Source organism: Jaculus jaculus, chromosome 9, assembly GCF_020740685.1.
Source record: "Jaculus jaculus isolate mJacJac1 chromosome 9, mJacJac1.mat.Y.cur, whole genome shotgun sequence".
NCBI lineage: Eukaryota > Metazoa > Chordata > Mammalia > Rodentia > Dipodidae > Jaculus > Jaculus jaculus.
The window spans coordinates 90,005,098-90,022,739 of NC_059110.1; the positions used below are offsets into that span (position 1 = coordinate 90,005,098).

General features: G+C 40.9%; 1 protein-coding gene across 3 annotated transcripts in view; it reads right to left on the reverse strand.

Annotated features, from left to right (window-relative positions):
• Nucleotides 1-17,642, reverse strand: part of Myo1d (myosin ID) — a 394,397-nt gene that overhangs the window by 74,164 nt on the left and 302,591 nt on the right. The window contains exon 23 of one of the 3 annotated variants that reach the window (XM_045158231.1): nucleotides 90-606. The exons of the other annotated variants lie outside the window; for them this stretch is intronic. The gene's annotated coding sequence lies outside the window, so the exon portion shown is untranslated. Of the gene's footprint in view, nucleotides 1-89; nucleotides 607-17,642 lie in introns of those variants that run through there. 3 annotated transcript variants of the gene reach the window in all.

The window sequence follows — 17,642 nt, forward strand, 5'->3', positions numbered from 1 at the left end:
AAGGTTGGCTCCATTGGCAACAGTGTAGGAGGGAGAAGCCTGAACAAAAAGGGCTAGAGTGAGACTCTACCTTGAAAAAGAAGTGGGGCGGGGGGAGAAAATCAGAAGTTACAGTCACAAACAATGAGGCTGAGTGGGCACAGGGAAAGTAAAGAAAGCACACAGTTGAGAATTTATTACTTGAAACAGTGCTCAGAAAAGACCTCCACCTACTGATCCTCCTGCCTCAGCTCTCGATTGCTGGGATTAGAGGCCTGGCTTTTAGGGTCTTTCTACCACTGTCTCGTGCTCAAATAGGTATATCAGGAAGAGGTGTTTTGGGGCTGGCTGGGCTAAGGACAGTGCAAGGAGGGAAGAGGTGAGAGGGAGTGCAGTGAGGAAGCTGGCAAGTGGGGAAAGAACCTGTTGGGTAGCTGTGCAGTCAATAAAGAGAGCACAAGACTCTAGTTGAAATGGATGCTTGCAGCCTTCCATGTGGCTTATCCTCAGCTGGAACTTTTTAGATATTCCTGTTGCTGCTGTTCTATTTCTTTGGGCTGTTTCCTGATCCAAGCTTTCTTTCTTTCTCCTTCAAGAATTCGCAATCCATTAAGTTTGTCAAATATCCTAAAAAAAAAAAACCCCTATAAATTCCAGGTATGGAATGGCAATTCCCACTTCTCTAGAAGATGGCAGGACATAAACAAAGCTTGAATTGGAACTGCTGAAATGTCTTCAAGTCAAGAAAATAATTAACCTTTTCTTCTGACACTCAGGGGCATATCCACCAGCATCTTTTGGCATATTTTAAAATGGAAACTTATTTGTAACAGAAGAGATAAAACTTTCAACCCCCTTTTCTAGTGTTCAATTAATTTTGGGAAATCAGAAAGCATTCCTTTTGACATCTAGCACCTCTGCTTTTGGGGAGGGAATTAAAAACATTATTCTTGTTGGGTGTGGTGGCACATGCCTTTCATCCCAGCACTTGGGAAGCAGAGGTAGGAGGATCGCCATGAGTTCGAAGCCACCCTGAGACTATATAGTGAATTACAGGTCAGTCTGGGCTAGAGTGAAACCCTACCTTGAAAAACCAACCCCCCCTTAAAGTTATTCTTTTACTTCATAACAAAATAACCCACACAGAGGGCTGAGACAGTGAAAAAGTTCCTTGACCCACTGCTTCTTTCACACTTATTTAAAATTGCTTCTATTTTTAGTCCTATTCATGGCTAACTCCAATCATTAAGGAACAAGCTTATACTACTCTTGTTGAATCTATCAATGTTAAATGTTATCCACTGAGCTCTTTCTATGACTGATCTGGGCTTCCATCACTGATAACCTCCTTTGCCTTCACTTATAATCAGTACTGCCACAGCACTTATTATCTTTTTAAAAATATTTTATTTATATTTATTTATTTGACAGAGAAAGAGGGAGGAAGAGGGGGGGGAATATGAATGGGTACGCTAGAGCCTCCAGCCACTGCAAAAGAACTCCAGATACGTGTACCCTCTTGTGCATATGGCTAATGTGGGTCCTGGGGAACTGAACCTGGGTCCTTTGACTTTGCAGGCAAATGGCTTAACCACTAAGTCATCCCTCCAGCCCAGCACTTCTTATCTTGATTACATTAAATAACATCACTCTTCTTTCTTTTCCTTGTTTAATTTTTTTCAAGCTTATTTGCCAACACAGAGAAAGTATGGACACAGTAGGGCCTTCTGACACTGCAAACAAACTCCAAATGCCTGAGCCACTTTGTACACCTGGCTTCATGTGGATAGTGGGGAACTACCACAGACCAGCAGGCTTTGTAAGCAAGTACCCTCAACCACTAAGCCATTTCCCCAGGTCCCTTTTTTTACTTTATTTTTTAGAGGCAGCATCTTGTGCTAGTCCAGGCTGATCTAGAACTCACTATGTAGTACAGGATGGCCTTGATCTTACACTGATCCTCCTGGCTCAGTCTCATGAGTGCTGGGATTCAAGGTGTGCACATCTGCACATCCCCTCCCCCCCGCCAACACCTAGCTGTAGAAACTGTATTCTTTTATTCCCCAGCTTCTAAGGTAAAGACATTTGTATTCCTACTTGCCCTCAGCATTCTTTTTCCTTTCTTTTCTTTCATTTTCCTCTCTTTCTGTCCCCGTTTTCTTCATGGGATGGATCCCAGGGCCTCTCAGGCATGCTAGACACGTGACCTGGTACATGGAACCACTAATCTACGTCTTCATACCCCTGTCAGTATTCCCCTACCCAATGTTCATTTCCTGCCATTTGTACTGAATTAGACTCCTTTTGGTGCAGGCTATTGTCCTTCATATTCCTGTACTATAATCCCAGAACCCTAACTGACCTTTAGTCCATAAGAAAAAAATCAACTAGAGCTTGGAGCTACAAAGTCTTACATTTTATAGCCTTTCACTTGCCGATGAAAGTTCTAAATGAGTACAAAAGAAATTAATGAGGTTTATTATACATTCCAGCTACATTATTTTTTTGTTATTTTTATTTATTTATTTGAGAGCGACAGAGGGAGAGAAAGAGGCAGATAAAGAGAGAGAGAATGGGTGCACCAGGGCCTCCAGCCACGGCAAACAAATTCCAGATGTGTGCACCCCCTTGTGCATCTGGCTAATGTGGGTCCTAGGGAATCAAGCCTCGAACTGGAGTCCTTAGGACACATAGGCAAGCACTTAACTGCTAAGCCATTTCTCTAGTCCCATCTACATTAATTTTATTTCATTAAGTAATGCATTGAATATACAGTGGAGTGATTACATACAAGGAAAAAAGTACTTTTGGGATGACTTACGGAAACCCACCTTACCACTTCATCCTATTGCAAGCAGCATCTCTCTCATTAGTGGGCTTTCTTGTTCTACCTTATGCAGTGGATACCATGGTCTTCTCCCCTTTGGGGGTCTGCTTCTCCCAACTTTGGTTTCCTCTTATTCTCTTGTAAGGATTCCTACTTTTTCTTTGGAGTTTGCCTTGATCCTGCCCTTCAGAGAAATGACTGCTAGGTTGAGGGGTCAGGAATAAATTCATCAGGCTGGAGATATGGTTCAGAGGTTAAGACATTTGCCTGCAAAGCCTAATGACTCAGGTTGGATTCCCTAGTATCCATGTAAAGCCAGATGCACAAAGAGGACATGCATCTGGAGTTCGTTTGTGGTGGCTGGAGGCCCTGACGTGCCCATTCTCTTTGTCTGTCTCTCTTCAATCTCTCTCTGTTTGTAAATAAATAAAAAATATTTTAAAGAATAAATTCATCATGCAGACTCCAGAACTTCCCAGGATGATTCTCTGCTCAACCACCCTTTGTGACCATCTATCCATGGTGGTCGCATATCCATGGTCACAGGAAAGAAAACAGGACTTTTTGAAAAATAGGTTCTTACTATGCATATTATCAGCAGTACCTTTTTGTTTAGTCAATCAATGCCCTGGTGTTAGAGATGTGACTACAGTGAACTTGCAAAAACAAAGCTGAAAGAAACCTCAAAACCACACACAAGAAGCCTTCCCTTTGCTTCCTTTTTACCAACCAAGAGAATCCATTAATAGAACTTGAGAATCAAACTGCAATAAAATGACCTCATCCTTAGGTAGATCAGGGTGAGTCACAGAGATGGAAGAGGAAGCATGTCAAAGTATTTGTCTTCCTACAGAACACTGTAGTACTTGCAAGGCTGTTCTTCTATCCTATTTGTTATTCAGGTTCCAAGCCCTCTGATAGATGGCAAGCACTTAAACCACAAGGGTCTATATTTAAAGGCACCAGGGTCACCTGACCTTTTGCTCCTCTGTCTAGGATAGATGTAACAAAAGGGCAGATTTAGAAATCTGCATGTTACCTGCCAAGGCTTTCTGAGGACAGTTGTGAATTTCTAACTCTAATCTTATGATGTATTCTGTAATACATAGCAAAACCATGACACATACTTCTCACAATACTAAAACCACTCAATTTGGATTAAAGGATATTGTGGCAGTCTGTGTGTCTAAGAAAATGGGCTTTGAAGCTGACATTTTTTTTTTGTTGTTGTTTTTGAGATTAAGTCTTGTTATATAGTTCAGGTTGGCCTCAAATTTAGGATTCTTTTGCCTCAGCATCCTGAGTGCTGGGATTATAGGTGTTGCCATCATGCCCAAGAATACTCATAGTTTCTTAAGTTAACATCAGCTTAGATTTCCTACTGCTTCTATTTCAAAAAGGCTAAGTGATCCAGAGCAAAGATAGCAGGCAGTATCTAGAAACTCATCAAGGCTGGTCAGGGTTCAGATGTTTTTAATCCCTTGTCTTTTGCTGAAGGTATACTTCCTTCTTGGAGTCTCCTCTTCTGAAGAGATGGCTACAACTTAATAACAGCAATGCTGCTTGGAAGACAGTCACACACAATAATGCCTATGAATTAGTTTCTACTAGTGATATTAATACAGTGTAGGGGTTGAAAAGATAACTCAGCAGTTATAGTTCTTGCTTGCAAAGCCTTTTCAGCACTCATGTAAAGCCAGATGCACAAAGTGGTACATGTGTCTGGAGTTTGTTTGCAGTGGCTAGAGGCTGTGGCATACCCATCCTCATACTCTATCTCTTTTTCTGTCTCTCAATAAATAAATAAAAATATAAACAAATAGGCTGGGCATGGTGGCACATGCCTTTAATCCCAACATTGGAGAAGCAAAGGTAGGAGGAGGATCACTATGAATTCGAGGCCACCCTGAGACTACATAGTGAATTCCAGGTCAGCCTGGATTAGAGGGATAGATGTATGTATGTATGTATGTATGTATGTATGTATGTATGTATGCATGTATTAAAAAACAGACTCTAAGCCGGGCATGGTGGTGCATACCTTTAATCCCAGCACTTGGGAGGCAGAGGCAGTAGGATGCTGTGAGTTCGAGGCCACCCTGAGACTACATAGTGAATTCCAGGTCAGCCTGAGCTACAGTAAGATTCTAACTTGAAAAAACAACAACAAAAAATACAGTCTAAACATAAATCTAACAGACTGAATTTCAGAAACAGGTTTAAAGGGACCCTAGAAGTAAAGATTAGAGTGCTTGGGTTTCCAAATTACAAGTAATGGTTGGCAGAAATTACATATAAGAAAATAGCTGGTTTTGGAATCTCATATATAATGCATTTGTAAGAAGGTAATTTATTTGTTGGAACAACTTCCCTTTGTTAGTAGCCCTAAATTCTTTTAAAAAATCCATGAGAGGCCAGGTGTGGTGGCACATGCCTTTATTCCTAGCACTTGAGAGGCAGAGGTAGAAGGATCACTGTGAGTTTGAGGCCACTCTGAGACTGCATAGTGAATTCTAGGTCAGCCTGGCCTAGAGTGAAACCCTACCTCAAAAAACCAAAATAGAAATGCAATGGCCATGTTTAATCAGCAAGACAATGTTTTGTAGTCCTCTTCCCAATCTTTCTGCTCTTACATTCTTTCTGTCCCCTCTTCCATGAGGTTCCTTGAGCCTCTGAAGGGGTAGTTTAGATGTTCTGTTTGAGACTGAGCACACAGTAGTTACTTACTTTAGGCCATATTACCAGGTATGTATCTCTGCATTAACCACTGCCTGCTGTATTAAGAAACTTCTGTGGGTTGGAGAGATGGCTTAGAAGTTAAGGCACTTGCCTACAAAGCCTAAGGACTCAGGTTCAATTCCCCAGTGCCCACATAAACTAGATTAACAAGGTGGTACATGTATCTGGAGTTTGTTTGCAGTGGCTAGAGGCCCTGGCATGCCCATTCTCTCTCTCTGTATCTGCCTCTCTCTTGCTTTCACAAATAAGTAAATAAGAATATTTTTCTTAAAGAAAGAAAAGAAACTTCAGTGATCAAGGCTTCAAGCAGTACTAATCTATGGGAACAAACTGACTCTATCCTGATTCCTCCTTTCATTCTACCTGCTTTCCTTGGCGACTACCTTCTACTTTGGCATAAATTCAACTCATTTACATTGCCTCTAACTGTCTCGACCACCTGGCTATACCTACACACCTGTCTAGTTATTTCTGGCCACTCCCCAGAACCTCTGTGATCCGGTAACAAACTGTTCCACGATGTCCCCTCCCCCACCACAACAAGGCGCTCTCTGAATCATCTAGCACTGCACAACTGTGGTCCCTTTCCATTTATAACTAATCTTTTATTCCGCTTATAGTCTGTCAGCTTCATTTTTATGACATTCTAGGTATGACATCTTTGTCCTTAAGACCAAGCTATAATGTTTTATTTCATTTAGCAAGGACTCTGTCCTACCATGAATTAAAATTTGATATAAACTTACTGGTTAACTAGTTTTTTTTTTTGTTGTTTTTTTGAGGTAGGGTTTCACTCTAGCCCAGGCTGACCTAGAATTTACTATGTAGTCTGAGGGTGGCCTCGAACTCACAGTGATCCTCCTACCTCTGCCTTCCGAGTGTTGGGATTAAAGGCGTGCGTCACCGTGCCCGGCAACCAATTTTTTTTTTTTGCCAGAAAGGATTATTTAAAATTATATCATAACATTTGAATGATTCTTTTATGGTTACAAAGTACATGACAATTATAGAAAATCTGACATTTCATACATTTTGAGATAAGTTAAAAAAAAGTTAGAATAAATATTAAATGCAAAACAACTTTTTGGACATAATGTCAGCTCTTTTGGCTTCAGACAGTGAAGAAAGGAAGCTTAGAATAATTTTAACATGTCAAAAAGAATCTAAGGGAAAGAACTCCCATTAACTTTTTAAGACCTGCCAGGTGATTACACAGAGAAACATGGGACCTGCAGAGGTCCTGGCTAGGAATGCATTTCATATGGAAACAACTGAGCCTATGTTAAAGGTCTAAGCTAAAATTCTAGACAATTCTGTAGTCCCTACTCTTTGGAAATTCAATGGAGACAAACTGACCTGAAGAACTATTTTCTCTGGTGGTTTCTTATTTGTAGCCAGTGCTATATTGGACTGAGAGAGTCACAGTGCGAGTCTTGGGGACCGACATGGTCCTAGTGGCTTTCTTACTCAAGCATGTACAAATGATAGGTTGAGTTCAAGGCACAGCTTCACATTGACTTCCTTGTGTCGTGTCTTCTCATTATTCTAGACTATCAAGTATCCTGAATCCTTACCCTATCACGTAAAATTCAAGTCCTTCTGCGATTTGTATGCTTGGCATATTTGGTGAGCAAGTCTTTATCCAAGTTATTATCTAAACAGTCATGTAGATTTTTTTCCATTTTCTTCTCCCTGAGCTTATAATGATTTTTATAGTTTTATCCCTCTAAATATTTGTAAATTATGGAAAATTTAGAATTTTATAGAAAATTTATATCAGAATCATCAATTGAAATTTTTAAAAAGCATGGTTCTGGGAAGGGTATCCAGGGCCTTGTTTATGGCAGATAAGTGCTCTATCACTTATCTACATTCTAAGTCCTTGATTAAAAACAATATTTTGAGAGAAGGGGGAATGAAAATGGGCACACCAGGGCCTCCAGCCACCACAAACTCCAGATGCATGCGCCACTTTGTGTACCTAGCTTTTTTCTTTTTTTTTCCGAAGTAGGGTCTCTATCCCAGGCTGACCTGGAATTCACTATGTTGTCTCAGGGTGGTCTCGAATTCTCAGCAATCCATCTACCTCTACCTCCCAAGTGCTGGGATTAAAGGTGTGTGCCACCACCCCTGGCTTGTGCATCTGGCTTTACGTGGGTATTGGGGAATCAAACTTGGGTCATTAAGCTTTGCAGGCAAGCACCTTAATTGCTGAGCCATCTTTCTAGTCCACTGAGACAGATACTTGCTATACAGCTCAGGATAACCTGAAATTTGCTATGTAGTACAAGCTGGTCTTGAACTTGTGATCTTCCTCTTATGCTTTTCAAATTCTGGGATTATAGGTATGGCCACCACATCTGCCTAATACCTGCAATTTTGGGATCTTTGTTCACATTAGCAAAATCAGGAGAATCTTCAGATGACTTTAGTATTTGAGCCCTTTCCCGGCCCCATGACTGACTGCTCAGTTTCTGAGAGCACAGGGTCCATGTGGATATATTTCCCCGTGTCCCTGGATGTGAGTCATCTGGCATGGAGCCTTGACCTATACTGTATTCACTTGTTCTTGTTTTCTTAGCTGGGCTTTTTACATCCCCCTTAGTACTTTTTTTCTTTTCACAAACATCTTTTTTTTTTTTTTTTTTGAGGTAGGGTCTTACTTTAGCCCAAGCTGACCTGGAATTCACTATGTAGTCTCAGCCTTGAACTCATGGCGATCCTCCTATCTCTGCCTCCCGAGTACTGGGATTAAAGGCATGCACCACTATGCCCGGCCATCTTCTTTTTTGCAAACATTTTTGTTTTTATTTATTTGAGAGAGAGAGAAGCAAAGGGAAAGGGTGGGGGGGGGGGGAGAGGAGAAAGAACATACATACCAGGGCCTCCAGCCACTGCAAATGGGCTCCAGATGCATGTGTTACCTTGTGTATCTGGCTTACATGAGTCCTAGGGATTGAACCTGGGTTCTTTGGCTTTGCAGGCAAGTGCCTTAATCACTAAGTCATCTCTCCAGCCCCCAAAACTTATCTCTTGATGATAAATAATACCAAAACATCTTTTATTTATACAATACTCTTTTCTCCTAATAGTAATGGCTTCTCATCTTTGTTTACCAGCAATGCTGCTTCCTCATTTTTATTGCTATTTTCTCTAAGACTCATTAAGTTAGGATTTTCTTTGATGCAAATGATACAAACCCTTATAGACAGAAAGAAACTTGCCAAATGGCAAATGCATCAAAGATTTGTTTAATAACTAATTTTCCAAATTTACATGTTTAATCAAGCTGTTTTTTGCTTATCCAATTTTTGTGCGATGCACTGTCAGGACCAGGTTGTGAAAACTTAAAGGTTCCTGGGCCTTAAGTTATTCTTTCTCCTCACCCTTTAGCCTATTCCTTTCTGGCCTCCTAGTCTCTTGCTTCTGCTGCCCTCAGCTTTCCTCCATAGTGCAGCATTTTTGACAGCCAGTATACTAGGCACAGGTGCTCCTCTCTTCCCTCTTCTCTGCTTTAGCTACTTCCAGCACTATGTAGCAAATAGGCTGTTTTAAACTATTGTTATGAGAACAAATGAAAAATGAACTTTGTAGAAACCGTCAAAAACTATTAATTACTGCCTTACTTAATTAATTTGTTGTACACATGTGAAAAGAGCGATAAATTGTTGAATTTGGTAGGTTAGATGAGATAAACTTAAGCCGGGTGTGGCAGTACATGCCTTTAATCCCAGCACTCGGGAGGCAGAGATAGGAGGATTGCCATGGGTTTGAGGTCAGCCTCAGGGGTGGGGGAAGAAATAAACTCAGATGGTAAACTGGTGAATGTGGTAAGTTAGATGAAATAGTTATTGGGCAGATTTGATGGGAGAATATCAAAGATTAAATGGAAAATGATTGAAAGAAGATTTCAAAATTCAGTATGGACTAAAGTTATCACAGGAAATACTAAAATTTGTGAGCTTCTCCAATTACTTTGTATTTTAAGAACTTGTTTGGGAATCATACAGTTCCAGTTTCTAAGCTGTGGATCTGCTGACCTAGAATGTAGGTTGATGCTTCTGAGTCACTCTGCTGCCTGGTGCTGCTGTGTGGGATGGATACATGGTCTTCTGAGCCCCCTGAGAGCACGACACTCACAGGAAACCATGTGGTGGAAGGAGTTCTTCCTTGACTACTCTAAATAATTTCCAGACATGCTTGAAAATTGGGGTATAATCCACTTTCTGTTATAATTCATTAAAAGACTAAAACCAGGTGCTGGGAAGATGTCTCAGTGGGTAAGGTGCTTGTCCTAAAAGCATGACGACCTGTGTTTGGATCCCCAGTACCCACATAAAAGCCAGACATGGTAGTAGGCATCTGTAACCCCAGTGCTAGGGAGGTGGAGACAGGAGAATCCCAAGTGTGTACTAGCTAAGTCTAGCCAGGTCAGTGAGCTCTAAATCCAGTGAGAGACCCTATCTCAAAAAATAAGGTAGAGGGAGCTGAGGAGATGGCTCAGTGGTTAAAGGTGCTTGCTTGTAAAGCCTGCTAGCCTGAGGTTCAGTTCCCTAGTACCCAAGTAAAGCCAGACATACAAAGTGACATATGCATATGGAGTTTGTATCAGCAAGAAACCCTGGCATACTCATACTCTTGCTCTCCTTCTTTCTCTTGCAAATAAATAAATGAAAATACTAAAAAATAATAAGGTGGAGCACCACTGAGGAAAACAGTGACATCAACCTTTGGCCTCCACAAATCTACGCACACATACCCCCACACACATATGTACACACATCTATCTGTACATGACACACACATACATACACACACATAAAAGGACTAAACCAACCCAGCAGCCTTAGATTTTTTAAATCTGAACATGTCTTAAAATGCTGTCCAGGGGAGAACATATATAAACTCACCCTCCAACAATTTACAAGTATGCAATACAACACTATCAATGGTTTTGATATATAATAGGCCAGCTTCAGACCGCATAAGTTCCTACAATCAAACACAGCATCTACTCTGAAGGTATGATGTGACTGCCTCCCATGTAAGATGATCTGGGTGCAGAAGGAGTTGGGCTCTGCTTCATCTCAGGTTTTTGCCTCTCCCTGTGGGTCTCTGTGTTGCTCTCTCTACTGAGATCAGTTCCTGTGTATTTGGAATCATGCTCAGTGCAGCTTGCCCTGTAGACAGAAGAGAGATGGTGACCTATCTATCTTTTCTGGTCCAAAGGCCCAGACCCTGAGGATGAGAAAAGTGATCCAGCTTGAGTCAGGTGGCCTCCTTGCAACATTTAGCCCTTTTTGGGTCAGGCAAGGCAAAAATATGGTGCCACTGGCAAAGCCACACAGATATACTACAGAGGAAATCACTGAAAGAAGAGGTTGCTGGACAGACCAAAAGATAAACAATCCCTACTTAGCTTCTCTGCCACAATTAATATCCCATCATTTACTTTGCTCCTAGGGATCTTCTCTCTCTAAAGTGGCTACAGAGAAGACTGATAGCCTCTTGCTTCCTTGCTGACCCTGAGGGCAAACATCTAGATTCTTCTCATTTTAGGTATTTTCTTCTTTTTTTGTTTTAAATATTTTTATTTCTTTACTAGAGGGAGGGAGGGAAGGGAAAAAGGAAGGAGAGAGACAAAGACTATGAATGAGTGAGTATGGGCGCGCCAGGGCCTCCTGTCACTGCAGACAAACTCCAGACGCCTGTGCCACTTTGTGTATCTGGCTTTACATGGATACTGGGTAATCAAATCTTGGCCATCAGGCTTTGCAAGCAAGCACCTTTAACAGCTAAGCTATCTCTCGAGCTCTCATTTTAGGTATTTTTATTGACGATAACCATAGGATGAGAGAAAGTACTAGATAACAGGGAAGCAAAAGTGAAGGAATTTTATTAGCTTTCCCTCTTATGAGAATTTCTGATTTTATTAGTAAGTGTTGCATCTGCCTTTCTAACTTCTATTCTTGATAGCTATTTCACAGCTTAAGTTTTCCTTTTGGCATGTGAGGGTGTGTGCATGAACGTGTGCATGCGTGCATGATACTCTATCTAAACTAGTATTCCTCAAGTTTCCACTTCCCTTAGGTGGACAAACACTTTGATTCTTAGCACCAGTAAGGCAAATCTGTTATTTGGCTTTATCTCACTGGGTACTTTTATATTTACTGTTTCTTCATTACTTATGAGATAAAGCTCAAAGCGCTGGATTATTTTTTCAGTCTCATTTCTTGCTACTAATCCTTCAGTTGCCCACATAATCACCCAGTTCTTCAATACCCCAGAAATATTCCTCACCAAGCTTTTGCAATGCTTTCTTCTTTGGGAAAACACTAGCTCTACCCTGTACCTGGTAACCTACATGCAGTCTTTCTCCATGCTGAGAGACGGGGATTAACAGCTGTCTAAAGAGAATAGACTAAGTAGTCTATCTTTACAAGGCCCTCCTACACACATGGCCCAACTTATGGTGGTGCTCTGTGAATGCAAGCTGAGTGATGGAGTAAGAATGCAACTATACTGACACTACCTACACAAGACCATCATAACAGGAGGAAAAGATCATGACATCAAAATAAAAGAGAGACTGATTGAGATGGGGAGGGGATATGATGGAGAATGGAATTTCAAAGGGCAAAGTGGGGCGGGGGAGGGTATTACCATGGGATATTTTTTATAATCATGGAAAATGTTAATAAAAATTGAGAAAAAAAGGGCTGGAGAGATGGCTTAGTGGTTAAGCGCTTGCCTGTGAAGCCTAAGGACCCCGGTTCGAGGCTCGGTTCCCCAGGTCCCACGTTAGCCAGATGCACAAGGGGGCTCACGCGTCTGGAGTTCGTTTGCAGAGGCTGGAAGCCCTGGCGTGCCCATTCTCTCTCTCTCCCTCTATCTGTCTTTCTCTTTGTGTCTGTTGCTCTCAAATAAATAAATAAAAAATTTTAAAAAAATTGAGAAAAAAAAGAATGCAACTGTGTTTACTGCCAATCAAACATGGTTAAGTGTGTGGTAGGTACATGAAATGCTGATTCCAATATAGCTGATAGGACCCAAAATAAACACACCAAGAAAGCTTTTAAAAATCCCATTAGACTGGAGTTCTACTTAGTGGTAAAGAAAAATGAAGTTATGAAATTTGCAGAAAAATGGATGGACCTGGAAAGTATTATACTAAGTGAGGTAACCCAGGCCCAGAAAGCCAAGTGCCACATGTTCTCTCTCATATGTGGATCCTAGCTACAGATGATTGGGCTTCTGTGTGAGAATGAAAATACTTAGTAGCAGAGGCCAGTAAGGTAAAAAGGAGACATAAAGGGTAGAGAAAGGAAAGGAGAATACTTAATAGGTTGATATTGTATATATGTAATTACAATGATTGTAATGGGGAGGTAATATGATGGAGAATGGAATTTCAAATGGGAAAGTGTGGGGGTGGGGAGGGAGGGAATTACCTTGGGATATATATTATAATCATGGAAAATGTTAATAAAAATTTTTAGTTAAAAAAAAATCCCATTAGAGGGCTGAAGAGATGGCTTAGTGGTTAAGCACTTGCCTGTGAGGCCTAAGGACCCCAGTTCAAGGCTTGATTCCCCAGAACCCACGTTAGCCAGATGCACAAGGGGGCGCATGTGTCTGGAGTTTGTTTGCAGTGGCTGGAGGCCCTGGTGTGCCTATTCTCTCTCTCTCTCTCTGACTCTTTCTGTCACACTCAAATAAATAAATAAAAATGAATTTTACAAAAATTAAAAAAAATCCCATTAGAAAGTTATAGCTGGCACTCACATTACTAAAAAAATCCAATGGATAGCACAAACCAGGGTACTGTTCACTAATCATTTGATGTATGCCTGTCAGTAGCTCCATTGCTCCATTTTAACCTATATTCAAAAGTTTAATGCTCTAGCCTTAAAAAAAGGTCACATTATACTCTAAATAGACATTATCTACCTGTGGAGAGGCTGAAAATATGTACTTCTTTTTTGGAGGGTGAGATCGAGTCTCACTCTAGCCTATGTGGACCTGGAACTCACTTTGTAGTCTCAGGCTGGCCTCAAACTCAATAGTGATCCACCTACCTCTGCTCCTCAAGTGTTCTGGGATCAAAGGCATGTGCCATGATGCCCGACAAGAAGTAATTTTGTATTTACTCTTTCAACACGAAAGGACATGCTGCATAATATGTCATAAAGCTAATATGTAGCTTTGATCTACACAAAAATTTCCAGAAAATTCCCCCACCATAAAGGCAAGTACAGCCAGGGAAGCCCCTGTATCCTGAACATCTTCTGAGAGCACTCTGTCCCAAGAAGTGGTGTTTCTGGGCTGTCAGACAAACTGCAGAGGGACAGAAGCGACCTGGTACACTGCTCACAGGAGACAGCACTCATGACTGTTGAATTCTGGACCCGGCTTAGTCACACTGAAAACCTTCATCGTTTTTCTCTGTGTTCCTGTCATAGCAGATAGGTCTGAATATATATATATATATAATAGGTTGAGTTTGTTATGAAGAAGCCTTCTCTTGTACATGGGGTTTCCTATCTGAGAAGGGACAGGTAAGGCCTTTCTACAATCTTCTTCTTATTTTTTTTTCTTCAAGGTAGAGTCTCACTCTTTAGCTCAGGCTGACCTTGAATTCACTATGTAGTCGGAGGGTGGCCTCAAACTCACAGTGATCCTCCTACCTCTGCCTCCTGAGTGTTGGGGATTAAAGGCATGCACCAACATGCCCAGCCAAACTTCTTATAGTAACTAAAAATAATTGTTTAGGATGACTGACAGTTCCTAGGACCCCTGAGTAGTGGTCATAAACAGAGCCTGGTCCCTGGCCAAGTCTAATCTTATTTCTAATTCCCATTGTTTCTTTCATTCCTTGCTTCCTCCCTTTAGGCCACACCTCACCCTTGGCATCTCTTTGCTGGAGCAGCAGGAGATGTTTGTTTTGCACTTTTATTGGTAATAGCTTAATTTTTAAATTTTAATTTTTTAATATTTTTATACTTTTATTTATTTGTAAGCTGTGTGTGTGTGTGTGTGTGTGTGTGTGTGTGTGTGTGTGTGTAATGTGCATGCCAGGGCCTAGTGCCACTGCAAAGGAACTCCAGACATACACTACTTTGTGCACCTGGCTTTACATGGGTACTGAGGAAACGAACCCAGGTTGCCAGGGTTTGTAAGCAAGTACCTTTAGCTGTGGGCCATCTCTCCAGCCCTGGTAATAATTTAAAAAATATAAACATTTAGTGGTTTTATGCTTTTTTGCTTGTGGGTCTGTGTGTTTATAGTGTGGTGCATGTTCATGTATGTACTTATGTGATGCCTTGTGCCCTCACCTGTGGTGGGGTGCTCTCACCTACAGAGCTAAGTGCAATGTCAGGTGTCCTGCTCTATCACTTGTCTGCTTGTACTTATTTGACTTGGGGTCTCTCATTGACACTGGAGTTTGCCATTTTGTTTTGCAAGCTCTGATGATTCTCAGGTCTCTTCCTATAGTACTGGGATTACAGATGTGTGTGGCCACATGCAGCTGCTTATGTGGGTCCTGGGGATTGAACTTGAGTAGTCTTCTCAGGCCCTCATACTTTCACAGAAAGTACTAACTGCTAAGCCATTACTCCAGCTCAGTTTATCACAGTGGCTTCAATAACTTGGTCATATCATACCTGATGTGCATATCTGAGTCATTTCCTATGTCAGCTATGAAGCCAGTATCTCTAAAACTTTGGCATGTATAGGGAATTCCATTCCTGGAAGTGGTGGTTTAGAAGTCTGGTGCAGGGTCTAGAAAGTGCCTTTTGAGCAAGCACCTTTAGGAGATGTCAATGAAACTCCTTAAGATACACAGAAAGACTTGTCATTTTTTTGGGGGGGGGGAGGTATGGCTGCATGGTACTTCACTGTATGGAAATATCACAGTTTACTTACCATGTTTACTTTGGTGGACTTTTATTTGTTTTCAATGTGTTCACAATTAAAAAAAAAAATTCTAGGGGCTGGAGAGATGGCTTAGTAGTTAAGGCACTTGTCTGTAGAGCCTTGGGATCCAGGTTTAATTTCCCAGTAACCATGTAAGCCAGATGTACAAGGTGGCACATGCATCTGAAGTTCATTTACAGTGGCTAGAGGCCCTGGCATGCCCATTCTTTCTCTATTTGCCTCTTTCACTCTCTCTCTCTAATAAATAAAACATTATGTACTATCTTTTTCCTGCCCGGCATCACTTCATCTCCAAGCCCTCCTACCTAGCTCTACCTTATCTTCTCCACACACCCCCAAAAAAGAGTGCCCATGCATGATCTTATTGGAGATCACCATATTTTGGCAAGCTCTTTTTTTTTTTTTTTTTTTTGGTCAAAATAAATAGTGTTTGGGTAGGTGTTTGACCATGCTGTGAAACCTTATTGCTCTGGCTATAGTTACTGGGTTGTTGGGAACATTTTGCTGGGACTTTTTGATAACAGCCCCTGGATGATGATGGTCCTTACTTCTTCTTGGGAGTTATGTGCAATATTTCTTGTCATATGGCAGGAGCTACTTAAGTAAGTCAAGCTGGCAAACAGAAGTGAAGATGAACAATGGAGATTGTGACTCTCTGATCATAGTTGTTCCTCTGCCAAAGAGTGCCAGGAGCACATCTATTTTCAGAGGTGTTTGACTGTTAAACAAAAATGACAACTTGCAGCCGGGCATGGTGGCGCACGCCTTTAATCCCAGCACTTGGGAGGAGAGGTAGGAAGATCGCTGTGAGTTCAAAGCCACCCTGAGACTACGTAGTAAATTCCAGGTCAGCCTGGGCTACAGTGAAATCCTACCTCGAAAAACTAAAGACAACTTGGTTGGGCATATAATTCCTGAGCCCTGACCTTTCTTCATCAAAAGACTAAAGATTTGGCCCTATAGATTCTGGCATTTACTGGTGCAGAACACAGAATGAAGATAAACCTATTTCTTTTCTTTGTAAGGGAATCTCACTCCACCCCAAGGTCTGTGGGTTTAAACTACAAACATGCACCCTTGAGATTATTAATCTTTAAGATTAAAAAAGATTATTATGATAATACATCTTTATGATATTAAATCTTCAGACGAAATACTTGCAGTATAGAATGATTTTCTTTTAGTGTGTTTTAAATCACATGTTGGAGTATGGAGAGATGGTTCAGTGGATAAAGGTGCTTGGTTACAAAGCCTGCCAGCCCAGATTGGATTCCCCAGTACTCATATAAGGCCAGATGCACAGAGTGGCGCATGGGTCTGGATTGCATTTACAGTGGCAGGAGGCCCTGGCATTCCTGTGCTCTTTTTTGTATGCACTCTTACACAAATAAATTAAAAAAAATTATGATATATGATACCATCCATGAAAGATATATCCTTTTTTTGGTATATTGCTAAGATAAAATGTTGCCCATTGTAAGTGAAAAATCCACCAACTGTCAGTCACATCTAAATTTCAGAGATGTTAAAATTTAAAAAAAGTTATACTTAGAATCTATGAAAATACAATATTACTTTTGCTCAGTTTATGTCCTTTTCAAGTACATCTGTCAACTTTTATTCTAAATTATTATGTTCTTCTGTATGTTGAGGCCTTATCACTTTTTTTCAAATTTTAAATGTGGACTTAATTTCTTTAAGATTTTTTGCTTGATTTGAATACTCAAATACTTTCAATTGTTTCTCAGCTAGCACTTTCTTCAACTCTATCTGTGCAGTAGAGTTGGTCTGTTTATGTAGACCCAATGTTTCCTTGAAGCAGAAGTTTCTATAGTATGAATTTTCTGTTGTAATTCTTTTTTTTTTCTCTCTGTCTCTTTTAGATCTCATTTATGCCTTTCCTGGTGTTATTGTCTTTCCGTATAGGCATCATGAGAAGGCATCTTATCTTTCCAGTCCTGAGTCCTTACATAAAAAAGGGCACGTAGAGCCTCCTGGCTTCTTTCTTGCAGCCCACCTGTTTGTAGTTAGAATCCCTGTCTCAGCTTCTAAGTTGGAGAGCTGGCTCTGTGTGCAGCCTCCAGTGTGGTTTCAAAGTCTTTTACTTATTAAGAAAGTGCTGATCTGAACAGGAATTCCTACATCCTGCTTCCTCATG